We start from the raw sequence: 18,683 nt of genomic DNA, 5'->3' as shown, positions 1-18,683 counted from the left end.
AGGCTCACTGAAACCTCTGCCTCCCTGCCTCAGCCTCCCAAAGTACTGGGATTACAGGCGTGAGCCACCACACCCAGCTGTGCAGTTTTGTGATGTTAAAGTTTCTGATGTCCAAAGCAGCAGAAAAAGTCTGCTGCAGCTCTGAGAGAGTACAGTTCACCTTCTGTATTGTTCTCTCCTGGCCCTGAGCTGATGGATGGTGCTGCTGACATTGAGGGCTGATTCTCCCCACCTAGTCTGCTCAGACTCATGCATTAGTCTCTGAAAATACCCTCTCAGACACACCCAGAGGAATTCTTTACCAGGTTTCTAGGTATTACTTAATCCAGTCAAGTTGACACCTAAAGTTAAGTTCACAAATCCACCCCTGTCAATTTGATGCCGATGTACAGCTCCTTAAACCATATTTAATTTCCAAATAAAGACAATAGCAAGGAGTTGTTCTGCCTAATATGATACAACTATCCTGCACACAAACAAAAATACAGTAATCCCTGCTCCAGAATTCAGCTTTCAGGATTTCAGCATTCGGTATGTTAATCTCTCAGGACTGTGATTTTTGGGATTTTAGACTTTAGGGATTTCGGTCTTTTAGGATTTCAACATTCAGGATTATGGCATTCAGGGTTGTGTCTTTTAGGATTATGATCCAGACCCAAGTCAGAGATACATGGCTCTCTGGAGAACATTCCAGGCAGCTGGCACAGGAAGTACAAAGACTAAGGTGGGAGAATAATGTTTGAAGGACAGCAGGCAAATCAGTGTGACGAATGCATTGAGCAAGGAGGAAGGAACAGATGTGGTCGGGGTGGGGAAGAGGATCGGAGAGGTCACTGTAGGTCACTGTTACAGAAGAAACTGCCTCTAGGGAGGGGAATGAGGCAAGCATGGGGGACTCAGTTTGCAAAAATGTTGTACTGTGTGCACATACTGCTTATATATTACTTTAGTTTTTTTTTTAATGTTGTACTGTGTGCACACATTTTTTATATATTACTTTAGTTTTCTTAGGCCCAGTATACTGAATAGTACAGGCGGTCCTCTCTCTATGTACATTTTATTCCCTAGCATGGTAAACAGTCAAATTGCTTTCTGCTCCTCTACAGCAAAGTCTGAGCTTGAGGCCAGATAAATTGATAAATTGTCTGCAGACTGTCTTAGGCTAGGAACTGTGATGAACTCCCAGAGCACAAGTGGGGAGGGCCAAAGGAGTCTGTGTACAGCAAGGGTAAGGGCCCAGAGTGTGGCTGTAGGACCCATTTTACAGTCTGAAAGTAGATAGATTTATATCTTGGTCACTATTGATTCTTTGTGACCTTATCTGCTTATGACTTCAAGAATTAAGGTTCACATTCTGTAGAAAACAATTTGTAGAACCTGTTTCTGAAGCTAACAAGGTCTATACCAGCAACTCAGGGCACAGTGATGTCCAGGTCTGTCTTCCCTGGTCTAACTACTGATTACATGGAAATGAAGCCATCCTGTCAAAGCCTGAAGCTGCATATTTTCTGTGTTTTGCTGAGTTACTGCCTAAATGCATCCTTTTGGATTTTCAGAATCTACATACCTGGATTTACTCTTGTCAGTATCACATTTAATGTTACAGAAGTCTCAGGGAATGAGTGGAAGATTTACCTGCCAACTAGCTGTGGCCCCTTAGGCATTGAGCCTCTGCAGAGTAAGTGGGGAAATGGGCACCTTCCCCACAGTCTGTCCCTGGCACCTTCCTAGCTCTTCCCTTTATGCTGTCACCCTTCAGTGTTCATCCACTCTGTTACAGATGGGTCACAAATAGACATCTCATTCTGATGCTTGCTAAACGCTTGTGTTTCCAGGAGGGTGCAGCCCCTCTCCATCTTGCTGACCTGCCACCATGTCAAACATGGTATACACCAGGAGTGTCCAGTCTTTTGGCTCCTCTGGGCCACATTGGAAGAAGAAGAATTTTCTTGGGCCACACATAAAATACACTAACACAGCCAGGTGCGGTGGCTCACACCTGTAATCCCAGCACTTTGGGAGGCCAAGGCAGGCAGATCACCTGAGGTCAGGAGTTCAAAACCAGCCTGGCCAACATGGCAAAACCCCAACTCTACTGAAAATACAAAAATTTAGCCAGGCGTGATGGTGGGCACTTGTAATCCCAGCTACCCGGGAGACTGTGGCAAGAGAATTGCTTGAAGCCAGGAGGCAAAGGTTACAGTGAGCCGAAATCACCCCATTGCACTCCAGCCTGGGCCACAGTGAGACTAGGAAAAAAAAGAAAAATACACTAAAGACAGCTATGAGCTAAAAAAAAAAAAAAAAAAAAAAAAAAATCGCAAAAAAAACAATCTCATAATGTTTTAAGGAAGTTTACAGATTTGTGTTGGGCCGAATTCAAAGCCGCCCTGGGCCTCGGGTTGGATGAGCTTGGTGTACACCAAACCACTCATCATCTCCTCCCACCTCCACCTCCTTCCTCCGGACCTCTCCACTCACCCCTCACCCATCCTCTGTGCTTAACTTTCCTAGTTCTCAGCAATACTAGTTTTCTTCAAGGTATGAAATTGCAGGGATGCCCACGTTGCCTTCTTCCATGCAGCCACAAGGTGACATCCCTTCTTTCAGTGTTTTCTTGAGCTCCACCTCTCCCTTTGCTTTTCTTTTTTTTTTTCTTGCCATTTCCTGAATCCAGTCTCTCCCCCAACCTCCTTCACCCACTCTCATCTTCTGTAGGAAACATTTCTTTCATCTTCCCTCAATCTACATTCTTCCCTCTGGCCTCCAGGGATCTCTGGACTGTGGACCCTCTCAGCCCTCAGGCTGTCTCTGCCCTGGGACATAGACCCCTTGGCTCATGAGACTTGTCTTCCTCTGTTTCCACCTCTCTGTCTTTGCCCATGCTGCTGCCCAACCCTATAGTACCCTCGTTCCTACTTAGCAAGCTTTCTAAATGTCAAGACCTAGCTCAACTTTTTTTTTTCTTTTAAGGGACAGGTCTGGCTTTGTTGGCCAGGCTGATCTCAAAACCCTGAACTCAAACAATCCTCCCACCTTGGCCCCCCCAAAGTGCTGGGATTACAGGCATGAGCCAGCCCCAACCCAACTTTTACCTTTGGTGAAGCTTTCTCTGAATTTCAGTATCATAGTTCTTCGAACTATTTGCCTTCTTGCTCATATTCTCATGTTTTTAATCTTGTTTCTAGTAGATTGTAAACTCCTTTGGTATAGTGTCAGTATGTAGTACTTTGTTGCTTATCCAAGCAGTATAGGACACAGAGTTGATTAGTTGATGTGAAATAGATATTTGTCCCAATTTTGTGGGTTTCTTTTTTCCTTTTTTTTTTTTTTTTTTTTGAGGCAGAGTCTTGCTCTATTGCCCAGGCTGGAGTGCAGTGACTCAATTTTGGCTCACTGTAACCTCTTTCTCCTGGTTCAAGCATTTCTCATGCCTCAGCCTCCTGAGTAGCTGGGACAACAGGTGCGCGCCAACACATCCAACTAATTTGTTTTGTTTTGGTTTGGTTTTTTGAGATAGAGTCTTGCTCTGTCACCCAGGCTGGAGTGCAGTGGTGAGATCTAGGCTCACTGCAACCTCTGCCTCTCGGGTTTAAGCAATTATCCTGCCTCAGCCTCCCAAGTAGCTGGGATTACAGGTGCACGCCACCATGTCCAGCTAATTTTTTGTGTTTTTTTTTTTTTTTTTTAGTAGAGATGGGGTTTCATCATGCTGGCCAGACTAGTCTCAAACACCTGACCTCGTGATCCACCCACCTTGGCCTCCCGAAGTGGTGGGATTACAGGCATGAGCCACCATGCCTGGCCCTAATCTTTGTATTATTAGTAGAGGCAGGGTTTTGCCATGTCGGCCAGTCTGGTCCCAAACTCCTCGAGTGATCCAGCTGCCTTGGCCTCCCAAAGTGCTAGGATTATGGGCATGAGCCACCATACCCAGCCAAGGCTCATTTTTTAAAACCGGATTCTATTAGACCTTGCCTTTGAAGGATATGACTTATGCATCCTTGCTAGTTTCAGAGTGGGCTCACTTTTCACTTTGCCTTTGCTTCCTTGGCATAGCCTCTGGGGCCCTCAGAAGGAACTGGGAACCCTGTGTTCCTCGAGTGGAGGAACTCCATTCTGCATGAAGTGGCTCTGTGGGCTCCTGACTCTACCAGATTCTAACTGTGATTTATGCAGCCCTCTTAAAAACCCCTTCATGCCTCGATTTTCTTCAGTTGGAAAACAGGGATGATACCACATTTCAATGATTCTTAGACTCACTTTCTGTGTACCATTTATAATTTTAACATCTCAAATCAAGATTTTTCTTATCATCAATGGTATGTCATTTTTCTTTTTTAGTAGCACATAAAATAATGATATGTTTCACAATCAGTGAAGTCTTAGATTTGATAAAATGCAGTAATATCCACCATTCAATTCTATGAGGATTGGAGTTAGTGAATAATTACTTAGTTCAATAAATGGTGAATTTGTCTTTATTTGTACTTTTTTCCTACTAGTGTCTCTGCCTCCTATATTGTACCTAAAACTATCCTTTACACACCTGCCTAATGATGTATTTAAAAATGTATTTGTGACTAATTCCCTTGATCAAATGATGGATACCCCCACCTGCAGTGATTCTTAAGGAGAAGGACATGCTTCACTCCCCTCCATCACCTTCCTCAAAATCCTGTGATAGTTCAGTGACACTTAGTAATTGAGGGAAAGGTATCATTCAAGTGAATTTTTTTTAAAAATTTAGGGACCACGGCCAATAGGGTGAAGCCACAGCCCCTTCTCATGTACAGAGACCTCCATGAGCATGCCAGCCAGCCTTTGGGCATGCTCTCTCAGGCTGGGCATGCTCGTGGAGGTCTTTGTACTTTATGTTCCAATGATACTGAACTATTTATGGGACTTGTCTTTAGGGATGTTACAGTTTTGTAAGTCTTTGATCCAACATGTAAAGGGCAAGTGGATGGAATGAGGCCCAGGGCTGTTCCATGGGCAGCAATTTAGAGGGAGCAGGAACTGTGGGGATGGAGACAGTCTCCTTAGAAACAGGTTTGTGAGGTCTAGGTATGGCATTTGGATATTTTTTTTTTTTTTTTGATAGCCAAATTGTGCTTCACTTGTCTGCCTGCCTATGTGGTCAGCTTAGGTGGAATGATAGAATCCCAGGGTAGAGGGCAGGGACTTATTCGATGTGGCTCCAGAGAACACAGGTAGGATCGGGGTGGAAATTATTTGAAGTTTATAGTAGCTCAGTGCAGTTAAAAACTCTCTGACGGCCGGGCGCGGTGGCTCAAGCTTGTAATCCCAGCACTTTGGGAGGCCAAGGTGGGTGGATCACGAGGTCAACAGATCGAGACCATCCTGGTCAACATGGTGAAACCCTGTCTCTACTAAAAATACAAACAATTAGCTGGGCATGGTGGCGCATGCCTGTAATCCCAGCTACTCAGGAGGCTGAGGCAGGAGAATTGCCTGAACCCAGGAGGCAGAGGTTGCGGTGAGCCGAGATCGCGCCATTGCACTCCAGCCTGGGTAACAAGAGCGAAACTTCGTCTAAAAAAAAAAAAAAAAAAAAAAAAAACAAAAAACTCTCTGACAGCTGTTGCTGCTCAACAGCTGACTGAGCAGCTTGGAAGCAGTAGTGTACTCTCTTCATGGAGGGAAAGGATCTGTCGCCAGAGTGAAGGATCTGTACTATTGCAGGAGCCAAAGAACAGAGTCCTGCACTAGGAAGGAGGTTGGTCAAGATGACTTTGATTAATGACTACCAAACTCACCAGCATCCATTACATACTTACTAAGAACCAAGAATCATAGATACCTAAGTGTCTCATTTATTTCCTATATCATCCTTTTTCATCTTTAGAATAAGGTTCTCCCTATTTTACAGATGAAGAAACTGAGGTCTATTGGTAGGAAGCCTCATTTCTTCTAAGGTCATACAGCTGGTAAGTGATAGAACCACATTCAGATTCTGGACCCGCGCCCTCTACACTCTGCAATGCTGCCTGTAATGTTTCCACCTGCTTTGGCATCTTAAATATGGGGAAAATGTGTTTGTGTAATGTTTTGTTGGCAGATAAGCAACCTAGGAAGGATAAAATTCAAGAGGACAAGGTCCGGATCGTTTTTATATTTAGCACTGTGCTTGACATTTGGGACAAATGTCCCAACAGTGCAAACATGTAGGAGCCAAAGGAGGATGAAACACTGGGCTAGAAAGAAAAAGACCTGCTAGAACATTAAAAAAAAAAAAAAGTGATTTCACAGAGAATCCTGACTCATAAGAGGAATTGGTTGTTTTAAGGAAGTAATAATAGGTAGTAAGTATACTTTGCTGCAGTCGACTGTGTATACTCAAAGAGCACAAAACATGAAGCCAGTGAGTGAGTCTTTTATTAATTAAAAAAGAAGATGAACCAGGCTCGGTGGCTCACGCCTGTAATCCCAGCACTTTAGGAGCCAAGGCATGCAGATCACGAGGTCAGGAGTTCAAGACCAGCCTGGCCAACATGGTAAAACCCCGTTTTTACTAAAAATACAAAAATTAGTCAGCATGGTGGCACACACCTGTCATCCTAGCGACTCAGGAAGCTGAGGCAGGAGAATTGCTTGAACCCAGAGATGGAGGTTATAGTGAGCAAGAATCATGCCACTACACTCTAGCCTGGGCGACCAAGTGAGGCTCTGTCTCAAAAAAAAAAAAAAAAAAAGCTGAATTAGTTGAGCATGAAGAATAATGAATGAGTTGCTAGGTAATTTGCCATCTGCCTGGATGCCTTCTCCTTCATTTGCCAGTTAGTTTTAAGGCCACCCTTCTCAGAACTAACATAGCACTTTGTACTTGGATCATAGTATTTATCACACACTTCCTTTTATTATAGTTAATTCTGTACATGTTTAATCTTGCTTGCTTGATTCTAAACCCTTTAAGAACAGGGTCCACATCTTATCTTCATTTCCTTCATCCAGCTCCTATCATTCTGTGATGTTAAGCGTTTTTGAAAATAGACATTGTTGGCCGGGTGTGGTGGCTCATGCCTGTAATCCCAGCACTTTGGGAGGCCGAGGTGGTGGATCGCGAGGTCAAGAGATCGAGACCATCCTGGTCAACATGGTGAAACCCCGTCTCTACTAAATATACAAAAAATTAGCTGGGCATAGTGGCGTGTGCCTGTAATCCCAGCTACTCAGGAGGCTGAAGCAGGAGAATTGCCTGAACCCAGGAGGCGGAGGTTGCGGTGAGCCGAGATGGTGCCATTGCACTCCAGCCTGGGTAACGAGCAAAACTACGTCTCAAAAAAAGAAGAGAAAATAGACATTGTTAGATATTATGTTCTTTTAGTGAAAAATTGGCCAAGTGCTATAATCCCAGCACTCTGGGAGGTTGAAGCAGAAGGCTTGCTTGATCCCAGGAGTTCAAGAGCAGCCTGGGCAACATGGTGAAACCGTGTCTCTACAAAAAATGCAAATATTAGCTGGGCATGATGATGCACTCCTGTGGTCCTAGCTACTCAGGAGGCTGAGGTGGGATCACTTGAGCCTGGGAATTCAAGGCTGCAGTGACCCATGATCACGCCAGTGCTCTCCAGCTTGAGTGATCGTGACAGAGCAAGACCCTGTCTCAAAAAAAAAAAAAGAAAAGAAAAATCAGTGAATGCCTTGAACCTAACACACTACCTTTTTTGTGGTAGGTACAGTGGGCTCACCAAAACAAATCAGGGCTAGGGATTGAATGTCTTGTGGGATTTTATGACAAGACGACATCTAGAGAAAACCATGGAAATATCCAGTCTGAAGATCCAAAAGTTTATAAAAGTGATAGAGAAGACACTAGAGCAGGTGAAAGGGAAAACAGAACTTTACAAAGCAAGTTGCTTTCTTGGCTTTCTTTAGAGCTGCTTAGGACCAGACAGCTCTGTGTGCCTGAGAGTTCCTGAAGGAATCACAGCATTAAAATAGTTTCTTAGTAGATATTAACAGTGAGGTGCAAAAAAGCACTCCCTCCCCCCACAAAAAAGCTCAGTTACGTTCAGAATATTCTTTTTTAGAAATCATGGGAGTGTGTAATACACTTTTGAAGGTTTCTATTAAAATGATTTAATGGTGATTTTATGTCAACTCTTTCATGCATAGTTTTGTCTCCCTGACTTTCAGAAGTCAGCTTTTCAGTGCAGTGAAATGTGCCTGCTACTTGTTCTTGTGCTCCATACAGTTCACTGCAGTTATACCTACAGAGACATCCAGCCATATGTTCATTTTTAGGCAAAAGAGATGCAAGGGAATGAGGCTAGGCAGTCCTTGGCAGGTTTTAAAACACCGATGAAACATTGGACTTTGTAATGAAAATGTGAGTAAGAGAGAAAAAGGCATATGTACCAGGCCCTCAGTTCTACTCATAAAGATATCTCCTTCCCCTTTTCATTTCTTTCTAAAATGAATGATACGGGAACTAGAGTCTGACTCTGGGCCAAGATGACTCTCAGATGATTTTCTCTTCCCCTGTCAGTGCTGAGTCCACTCAGAGCATCTTGTTACCCTTTGGCTCATTAATAGCTACCATGCCCTTAAGTATAGACAAGAAAATGATGCATTTTCTGCCTCTCAACAGTCTCTTCCCTACTTATTCTCTGAAGTCCTTTCCTAGGAATTAATGAAACCAGCTGTGCCATGAGGAGTAGAGAAAGCTACTAGCACTCAGCTTTTTATACGGTAGACTAGATATCTTGTCAGTGATGAACAATTCTTTTTTAAAGCTTGACTGTTGCAGAATTGGCATCCTCATGTTTTCATACAAGCACTGTGACCATGCTCTTTTATATTTGATTGGTATTTTTATCTTCTGTGTATAACACGTTTATTTTGGGAAAGACTCCACAGTGGGAGTGTGAGCCCCTGTCTTTTGTAGCACAACAGGCATTTGCCCTCCAATGCAAGTCACCTGGAGAGGGATTGATATAGATTAGAGGTTTCTATGAATGCGATTAAGCTTGGGATGTAGTGTACATTAATGTGCTGCTAGTGTCTCAGAAGATTTTACTTGCCTTCTCTGCCTGTTAGATGGGATCCTGCCATCCCAATCCAGAGCTACATTTATTATAGAAACAGTATTGTTCACATTAGGTGTAGTGGCAGGGGTGCTCTCTGGTACCACATTTTGGGTAGCTTTATGAATTTAAGTCTGCTTTCATGAGCTGCTAGCCTGAGAACATTACTTACTACATTTATAGAAAAATGCATTGTAAATTTAATACTTAAACTTTTGTAACATGACCCATTTAAGGTTTGGAGACTGTGGTTTTGTTTTTTTGTTTGTTTTTGAGACGAAGTCTCACACAGTTGCCTGGGATGGAGTGCAATGGCGCAATCTCGTCTCACTACAACCTCCACCTCCTGGGTTCAAGCGATTCTCCTGCCTCAGCCTCCCAAGAAGCTGAGATTACAGGCGCCTGCCACCACACCCAGCTAGACTATGTGTTTTCACTAGAGTAAAAAGTAATTGCTGATGCCTTCTTCTCTATTATCTTCAGGTTTCAGATCACTCTGTTTTTAAATGATGATGTCTGTTGACATGGGATTAGATTCAGAACTTTCTTTGATTTCAGTGTGAAACAACCAGGGATGGAACCCTTGAAGATCATGGAATCCTCTGACCTTCTGGAGGGCTATTGCAACTGACTGGTCTCCACCTCTGATAGTTCCAGAGCTAGGTTCTTGAGGCACATCTTATACTTGAAGTGACACTTTTATTTTTCCTCTAGACTCATATTCTCCTCTTAGAGTCAATTCTAATATGAAACTAGCAGGCTCATGTTACATTTTAATCTTTTTTTCTTTTTTTTACTCACCCTGTCCCCCAGGCTGGAGTATAGTGATGCAATCACAGGTCACTGCAGCCTTGACTGCCAGGCTCAAGTGATCCTCTTACCTCAGTCTACCAAGTAGCTGGGACTACAGGCTTGTGCCACCATGCCCAGCTAGTTTTGTTTTGAGATGGAATTTCGCTCTTGTTGCCCAGGCTGGAGTATAATGGCATGATATCAGCTTACTGTAACCTCTGCCTCCTGGGTTCAAGCAATTCTCCTGCCTCGGCCTCGAGAGTAGCTGGGATTACAGGTATGTGCCACACCACGCCCAGCCAATTTTGTATTTTTAGTAGAGACGGGGTTTCTCCATGTTGGTCAGGCTGGTCTCGAACTCCCAACCTCAGATGATCCACCTGTCTGGCCTCCCAAAGTGCTGGGATCACAGGCATGATCCACTGCGCCCAGCAGCCTAGGTAGTTTTTAAACTGTTTTTAAATAGCGACAGAGGTCTCATTATGTTGGTCAGTCTGATCTTGAACTCCTGGGCTCAAGCAGTCCTCTGTCCTAGGCCTCCCAAAACGCTGGGATTACAGGCATGAACCACTATGCCTGGTCTTAATCTACTTTTGTCTGTAGAGGTTAACTTTGTGTTGCAGACAGTAAGCGGGTCCAGTTATAAAAGCAAGTACCTTATGGGATGGAGGGTGAGGTGACAGCATTCTAGACAAGAAAAAATGAGGCCGGGTGTGGTGGCTAACACCTATAATCCCAGCACTTTGGGAGGCTGAGGTCGACAGATCACCTGAGGTTAGAAGTTTGACATCAGCCTGGTCAACATGGTAAAACCCCACCTCTACCAAAAAAATAGGAAAATTAAGCATGGTGTTGTGTGGCTGTAGTCCCAGCTACTAGGGAGGCTGAGGCAGTAGGATCACTTGAATCCGGGAGGTAGAGGTTGCAGTGAGCCAATATTATGCCACTACACTCCAGCCTGGGCAACAGAGTAAGACCCTGTCTCAAAAAAAAAAAAAAAAAAAAAAATGAAGAGACATGGATGTCCAGAGGTGTTGGGGGAGTGGAAAGACTCAATGGCAGGTTAAATTGTCTTTAGAGGAACTGACATTTTGACTACAATACTCATTCCTACTGTTGACTGTTTTGAGGGGTTCCAAGAGGAAACTTGAAGTGGGACAGAGCTAAACCCCAACTTTCACTCACTAAAATGTGGCCATAAACTTATGTATCTTGATCTTGGAAAATATCAGTATCTGTGCCTCATTTTACCTTTTTAGATTTCAGATTTATCAACCAAAGTATTTTCTCTATTGCCTTTCCCTTATATCAAGATATCCTGTTGGTTTATTGGGGTTATACTAATCTTTATGTCAGATGAAACTCATCCTGGTTGTAATTATTTTTAGGTTAAATTACCACTGGATTTGGCAAGAACTAAAATATCAGTAGCACTTTTTTTTTTTTTTAAACAGAGATGGGGTTTCTCCATGTTAGTCAGGCTGGTCGCAAACTCCCAACCTAGGTTATCCGCCTGCCTTGGCCTCCCAAAGTGCTGGGATTTCAGGCGTGAGCCACTGTGCCCAGCCACACTTTTGTTTAAACTCTGTTAACAAACACTTCTGAATGAATTTTGCTAGTGTCATTATTTCCCATGCTTGCTGAGTAGAAAGTTGAATTATTATTTGATAATTCATATTTGTTCAGTGCACACTGTCTGAGGCTGGGTTTAGGCCTCTTGAAGACATAGCCTCTTGCCTTCTATTCCTGTGGTTTCAAATCCGTCTGAATGACTCACATCTCAGATTTGCCTTCCCTGCCAGCCTCCCTGTGTTGGTTTGTGACTGTATCTCTCAGTGTTCTCAGGTATTTACCTAGATTTCTGCAGGCATCCTCAAGGTCAGCCCATCAGCCAACTTCTGTTGTTTAACAGAACCCTTCTTTGTGCCCTGACTCTACCTCCAGTTCTTTAGGTACATGAGTTCAGTATTGGTTCTTGACTGCTTGCTCCCCACACCCATGCTTGGCATCCTCCAACTTTCTCACATCCCCTCTATCTCCACGCAGAGAAATGTTAGCCATCTTTCATGGTCAGCTTCATATTCAGTGGACAAGTCTGAGCTGACTAGCACGATTAACACGGGCAGCTGTTTGCTCATCTGTTGTTCACACCACTTGAGTCATTTTGCTTACCAAAGGTCAGTTGTGATGTTTCCATATCTGTTTATGCCAGTAAACTGGTACTGTAATTATGTAATTGATTAAGTAATACACAGATTAAACTATGAGGTAGAAAAGAAAATTATTCTGGCTGTGCGTGGTGGCTCATGCCTGTAATCCTAACACTTTGGGAGGCCAAGGTGGGAGGATTTCCTGAGCTCAGGAGTTCAAGACCAGTCTGGGCAACATGGTGAAACCCCGTCTCTACTAAAAATAAGCTGGGTGTGGTAGCAGGCACCTGTAGTCTCAGCTATTTGGGAGGCTAAGGCAAAAGAATCGTTTGAACCTGGGAGGCAGAGGCTGTAGTGAACCGAGATTGCACTACTGCACTCCAGCTGGGCAACAGAGTAAGACTCTGTCTCCAAAAAAAAAAAAAAAGGAAAGTAAAATTATTCTATGAAAACGAAGAAGAATACTTTGGAAGGACAAATTACTTTAAAAAGGAAATGAAGTTGAATTAGGTTTGGGCAAGATAACTACAGAAGAGTGCAGGTAGAGGGATCCTGAAAATCTGTTGTCTCTGTACTTACTTTTTCATCACAGTCGGACATCTAACTTCAGAGAAACTGGAAATTGTAGATGATGCCTTCCAGGTGAGTTTTTTGCAACATTTTAGTGGCACAGAACTCTACTCAGCAGAAGAGATCCTTCTGGGCTGGGCACACTGGCTCACACCTGTAATCCCAATACTTTGGGAAGCTGCAGTGGGAGGATCCCTTGAGCTCAGCACTCAAGACCAGCCTGAGCAACATAGTAAGACCTCATCTCCACTTAAAAATTAAAAAAAAAAAAAAAAAGCTGGGCGTGTTGGCACATGCCTGCAGGACCAGTTACTCAGGAGGCTGAGGCAGGAGGATTGCTGGAGCCCAGGAGTTCAAGGCTATAGGCTGCAGTGGGCTATAACCATGCCCCTGCACTCCAGCCTGTGTGACAGAGCAAAACCCTGTCCCAAAAAAATAAAATAAAAAGAAAGAAAAGGGTTTTTTTGGCTCTAGTGAAAAGTTTACTGGCTCTCAAAATTTTGTTTATAGTAAATGATGATAGGTTTGCACCTTTACGGGAAAAGTCACAGTAAAAATCAGATTAACCATATCTTCATTACTTTAGTTATCAGTTTTAAATGCTGTCCATGGACTCTCCTTAGCTGAGGGGGAGGTAATCAGTGTTTGTATTCTTCTTCCCTCCTTTTTTCCCTCATCTCTTCCTAGTTTTTGCTAGCTGAAGTTTTCTACATTGTCAAAGCATGTAGTATTTATGCTCTGTTGTTACCCTAATCCTATTTTAGTCTTAGACCTACAGTTAAGTAGTTTCACTGCTCACTATAAGACTTTCTGCCATAGTTTTTTTTGTTTTTGTTTTTGTTTTTGAGATGGAATTTCGTTCTTGTTGCCCAGGCTAGAGTGCAGTGGCGTGATCTCGGCTCACTGCAACCTGTTTTGGGTTCAGGCAATTCTCCTGCCTCAGCCTCCCAAGTAGCTGGTATTATAGGCATACGCCACTACTATCCAGTTAATTTTTGTATTTTTAGTAGAGACAAGGTGTCACCATGTTGGCCAGGCTGGTCTTGAACTCCTGACCAAAAGTGATCCACCCACCTTGGTCTCCCAAAGTTCTGGGATTACAGGCATGAGCAACCGCGCCTGGCCCTGCCATAGGTTTTCCAGTCACCTCTTGGTTGGCACAAGTGCTTCCTTTTGTAGATTCCTTAAATACTTGGCCAGGTGTGGTCAAGTATTTTTGTGACAGAAACCCTGTCTCTACTAAAAGTACAAAATTAGCCGGTCGTGGTGGTGCATGTCTGTAATGCTGACTACTCTGGAGGCTGAGGCAAAAGAAGCACTTGAACCCAGGAGGCAGGGGTTGTGGTGAGCCGAGATCACGCCATTACACTCCAGCCTGGGAGAAACAGCAAAGCTCCCATCTCAAAAAAAAAAAAAGAAAGAAAAATAAATACTTGGGAACAATGGTCCCCATTCTGTTACCCTTGTTGGACAGTTGACTAGGGGTAAAGTCCTTGAGTCACACTTCTGTCCTTGAGAATTCTGTCAATATTGTTCCTTTTTTCTGTTAGCATTAAATATTAACCTGGACATTTTCATGATTTTGCCCCTCTTTTAAATGATTTGGTCTTTTTGCCTGGTTACAGAAAGCCAGAAATCTTATCTAAAGCTGTCTCTTGGCACTGCCTGTTCTGAATTTGTTTTCCCTGGGATACCGTGTGACCTTTCAATATGTAGACCCCAGTCCTCTTATAGTTCAGAAACATCTTGGATTCTATCTTTATGAACATATCTTTACATATTTTTCACATTCATGTTAAAGTTTTCTTTTATGCAAATATTGCATCTCCTTTCCTGTCTTCTGTAACTGTTTCCTCTCTATACCTTTTAGCCCCTTTTCGTTTCATTTATTTTTTTCCATATCTCCCCTTTTCTTCCCAATGTGTTTTTAGCATACTACTGTCTCTTCTCCCTTCGCTTCTTCCAGTTTCACCTTCATTCTGTAACCGTATTTTTCCTTTCACTTCTTTCCTCAGTTCTGCTCGTATATAGCTTGTCTTCTCTTCTTGTCTCCCTGAGTCTGCAAAGCTATTGCATTTCTGCTTTGAGCTCTCATTTCATGAGGCAACTATTTTATCAAGTTTTCTTTTTTTGTTGTTGTGTAAAATATTGTATTACCACTTTATCTAGTCCATGGAGCCCTTTTTCCAGTCTATGGTCTTAGTCTGCCGTTTGGTTTTCCTATTTCTTTCCTACTTTTTTCTTGTATATTTATTTAGATCCTGTTGAGGTTTTTTGTATATGCGTCTTTAAATAGGTTTTTCAGGGACCAGCTGTTTGCAGGATGCTTGTTGGGGGAGCTACCAAGACTGTGTTCTGGGCTGGCTGCCCTTGTTCCCTTGACTTAGGGTTCTGGGTGAGTTCATTTACCCTTTGTCTCTAGGCAGCCAATTGAGATAGGCAAGGTGTCTCTCAGCATCTCCACATGCAAAGGATGTCTTCCCCACTGCCACAGAGTGTGAGGCAAATATAGCTGGTGTGATTTCTTATTTAGCCTCTACTTCAGGTCCAAGGACGTTCCTGCCTTCTTAAAACAAGGAATTAATTTGGTACCAGAGTGTGTCCTTCACCCACAGGAAGTACATATTTTTGCAGATGTTTCTGATATCTCCAGCTCCTGTGTCCTCTCCCTGTAGCATTCTTTCTTCTTTTCCTTCTGTGAAGCGAAGGAGTCCCTGCCTGAGCTCCCTGCTTTTGACAGCTTTTCTACCTGTTTGAGGGTTTGGAATTTTGGATATCCTCTAGTTATAACCAAAATGGAGTTTGCATTTTTATTTCTTCCTTTTGCATTTGGAACACATTTTGAACAGCATTTGAAAACGCTGACTTTATGGTGCAGTGTTGAATCCAAGTTTTAACTGACTTTTTCTGTTAACCAGACTCTAGTCTCCACGACATCATATATTAGACCTTTTGCTACACCTTCTCCATAAAGCCCCCACCAGCACACTGTTGTCCATCTTCCAAGTCCCTTTTTTTTTTTTGAGACGGAGTTTCACTGTTGTTACCCAGGCTGGAGTGCAATGGCGCAATCTTGGTTCACCGCAACCTCCGTCTCCTGGGTTCAAGCAATTCTCCTGCCGCAGCCGCCCGAGTAGCTGGGATTACAGGCACGCACCACCACACCAGCCAGTTTTTTGGTACTTTTAGGAGACGGGGTTTCACCATGTTGACCAGGATGGTCTCGATCTCTTGACCTCGTGATCCACCCACCTCGGCCTCCCAAAGTGCTGGTATTATAGGCGTGAGCCACCGTGCCCGGCCTCATCTTCCAAGTCCCTAAAGCCCAAGGAATATGCCACTCAGATCTATGAAGAGCCTTTTATTCATTCAGCATGCCTACTCTGGGCATTGTTCTAGGCCTTGGACATAAAGCATGAAAGAATTAATACAAGATCTTGACACACCAAAGGCAAGTCTTATGATTTCATATGGACTAGGGGTCAGGGATGAATAGAATGGAAGACATAGTTTGGGATTCTGAGGAAGTATGATGTAAAGCGTAGAATGTGAGCTCTGGAATCAACACCAATCTGCTACTAATATACATGACATTGGGATCGTTTTATTGCCTTTTCCTCATATATAAAATGTATCAGTTTCTTCATACATAAAGTGAAGGCAGGCCGGGCACGGTGACTCACTCCTGTAATCCCAGCACTTTGGGAGGCCGAGGTGGGCCGATCATGAGGTCAGGAGATCAGGACCATCTGGCTAACATGGTGAGACCCCGTCTCTACTAAAAATAAAAATTAGCGAAGCATGGTGGTGGTCGGTGCCTGTAATCCCAGCTATTTGGGAAGCTGAGGCAGGAGAATCACTTGAACCCAAGAGGCGGAGGTTGCAGTGAGCCGAGATTGTGCCCCTGCACTCCAACCTGGCAACAGAGAGAGACTCTGTCTCAAAAAAAAGAAAAAAGTGCAGGTATAGAGGACTATTTCTCTCTTTTTTTATTAAATTTTGGTAAAATATGTAACATTACAGTTTACTGTCTTCCCCATTTTGAAGCTGACAGTTCTGTGTCCACACTGTTGTGCAGTGGTCACCACCGTCCATCTCCGGAGCTCTTCATCTTGCAAAACAGCACCTCCATACTGGAGCAGCATCTTCCCCTGCCCTTGGCAGCCCCAGTCCAGTTTCTCTCTGAATTTGACTACTCTGGGTACCTCCCAGGAGTGAAATCACACAGTCTTCATCCTTTTGTGTGTGGGTCGTTTCACTTATCATAGTATCTTCAAGGTTCATTTGTGTCGCAGTATGTGTCAGAATTCCCTTCCCTTTTACAGCGTCTTAATTCAGATTTAAAAAAAAATTCCTTTCCTTTTTAAGGCTGCATAATATTCCGTTGCATGTATGGGGCACATTTTGTTGATCCATTCATCTGTTCATGGACAATGGGGCTGCTTCCACCTTTTGGTTGTTGTGAATAATTCTGCTATGAACGTGAGTGTGCACATTCTCTTCAAGTCCTTACTTTCAGTTCTTTTGAGTGTATACCAAAAGTGGAATTGCTGGACCATATGGTAATTCCGTTTTTAATTTTTTGAGGAACCATCATACTGTTTTCAGAGTCGTATTTCTTGAAATATAAACAGTGGAATTTCCCCAGGGAATAATTTTAAAACCAGTCTTGTTTAACATTTTGTAAATTATCTAAGTATGAGACTTTTACCATTAAATCTTCATTTGGATATAGCTAATGAATAATTCATATTATATAAAATGTGAAAATGTCTCATGAGAGTGTGTGTGTATGTAGACAGAACAGTGGTTGATAAGGCTTTGTGGGCACACATACAAGGAATACATTTGATTTATTTCGCTATGTCCTCAAGATCAGAAGTCTCTGCACTTACTGAGAGTAAAATACAGGGAGCCAAGCCGATGCCAAAAGTACACAAGCCCCAGACACACAGACATGTCTTTCTTCTTCACTCTCCATTGCTTACATAGTCAACTGCTGGTTGCCTCTAGACCCTAGACCAGTGGTTCTCAGCTGGGGTGAGTCTGCCCGCGAAACACATGACACTTCTGGAGACATTTCTGATAGCCAAGCTAGAGGAGTACCACTAGCACCTAATGAGTAGAGACCAGAGATGCTAGTGAACAGGCCACAGTGACAGCACAGCCCCACAGCAAAGGATTAACTGGCCCCAAATGTCACTAGCACCCGGGCTGAGAAGCCCTGTTCCAGACCCAAACTATGTTCTCAGCCTTGTCTTAGCCTCTCTCTTGCATAAATCAAGTTGCCATCCCAACCAGATCCAGGAGCTCCGCATACCTGCCCATAGACCAGCTGAACTGCTCCTTCTAGTGCCTTCTACCTGAATTGTTTTCCCTGCTTCTCTGAGGTCAGAGCCCAACTTCAGCCCTCCCACTGTCTCTGTGTAGCTCTCCCATCTCTCTAGCCACTGTTCCCTTTCTTCTCTGACCTCCCCTAGGACTATCCCGATCATTTAGTAACTAGTTAATAATAGAAGGTTGTACTTGCTATCTTACCAACTTGACTAAACACACTGGTACGCTGAGATTCGGCTTTGTTTGACTACTGGCTGGATGGAACCTGAGCCCAGATGTGAGCCTCGTGCTTAGAAAGGTGCTTATGTTGAATTTGCTTTCTAATCTAAGTGGTAAGAAATGAGGTGAGGATGGGTGCAAAGGAATTGGGCTCTATCTTGCTCTGATCACATCCCTCCAATGGAGCACAGGCTGGAGGATCTGCCTTATGGAAGGTGGGAGACGTTCATTTCAGCTGCTTGGATACGGATTATTCTGTCATAGCTGGATTTACTACTTAATGACAGTCAGTGTAGATGGTGATAATATTAATAGTAAAAGCCATCATTTCTTCCTTAGAACACAGTGTGTCCTGGGTACCAGGCTAGGTGCTCTACACACATTTATCTCATCCAGCCCTCACTGCAATCCTGGAAGGAAGCTGAAGTACTTTAAATTTGCCCAGGGCCACCCAGCTAGCAAGTAGCAGAGCCAGAATTTAAACAAGAGCTGTGTGACTTTGAAGCCTGTGCTCGTGCTGCCACCTCACTGCCTTGAGTGTAGCCAGGTATCTACTTCTATCCCT

General features: G+C 43.5%; 1 protein-coding gene across 2 annotated transcripts in view; it reads left to right on the top strand.

Moving 5' to 3' along the window:
- Window positions 1-18,683, top strand: part of AP3S2 (adaptor related protein complex 3 subunit sigma 2) — a 69,501-nt gene that overhangs the window by 45,641 nt on the left and 5,177 nt on the right. The window lies entirely within an intron of this gene.

This window comes from Callithrix jacchus, chromosome 6 (genome assembly GCF_049354715.1).
Source record: "Callithrix jacchus isolate 240 chromosome 6, calJac240_pri, whole genome shotgun sequence".
Classification (NCBI taxonomy): domain Eukaryota; kingdom Metazoa; phylum Chordata; class Mammalia; order Primates; family Cebidae; genus Callithrix; species Callithrix jacchus.
The sequence above is the reverse complement of the archived record's forward strand: the minus strand, read 5'-3'. Positions and strand labels throughout refer to the sequence as shown.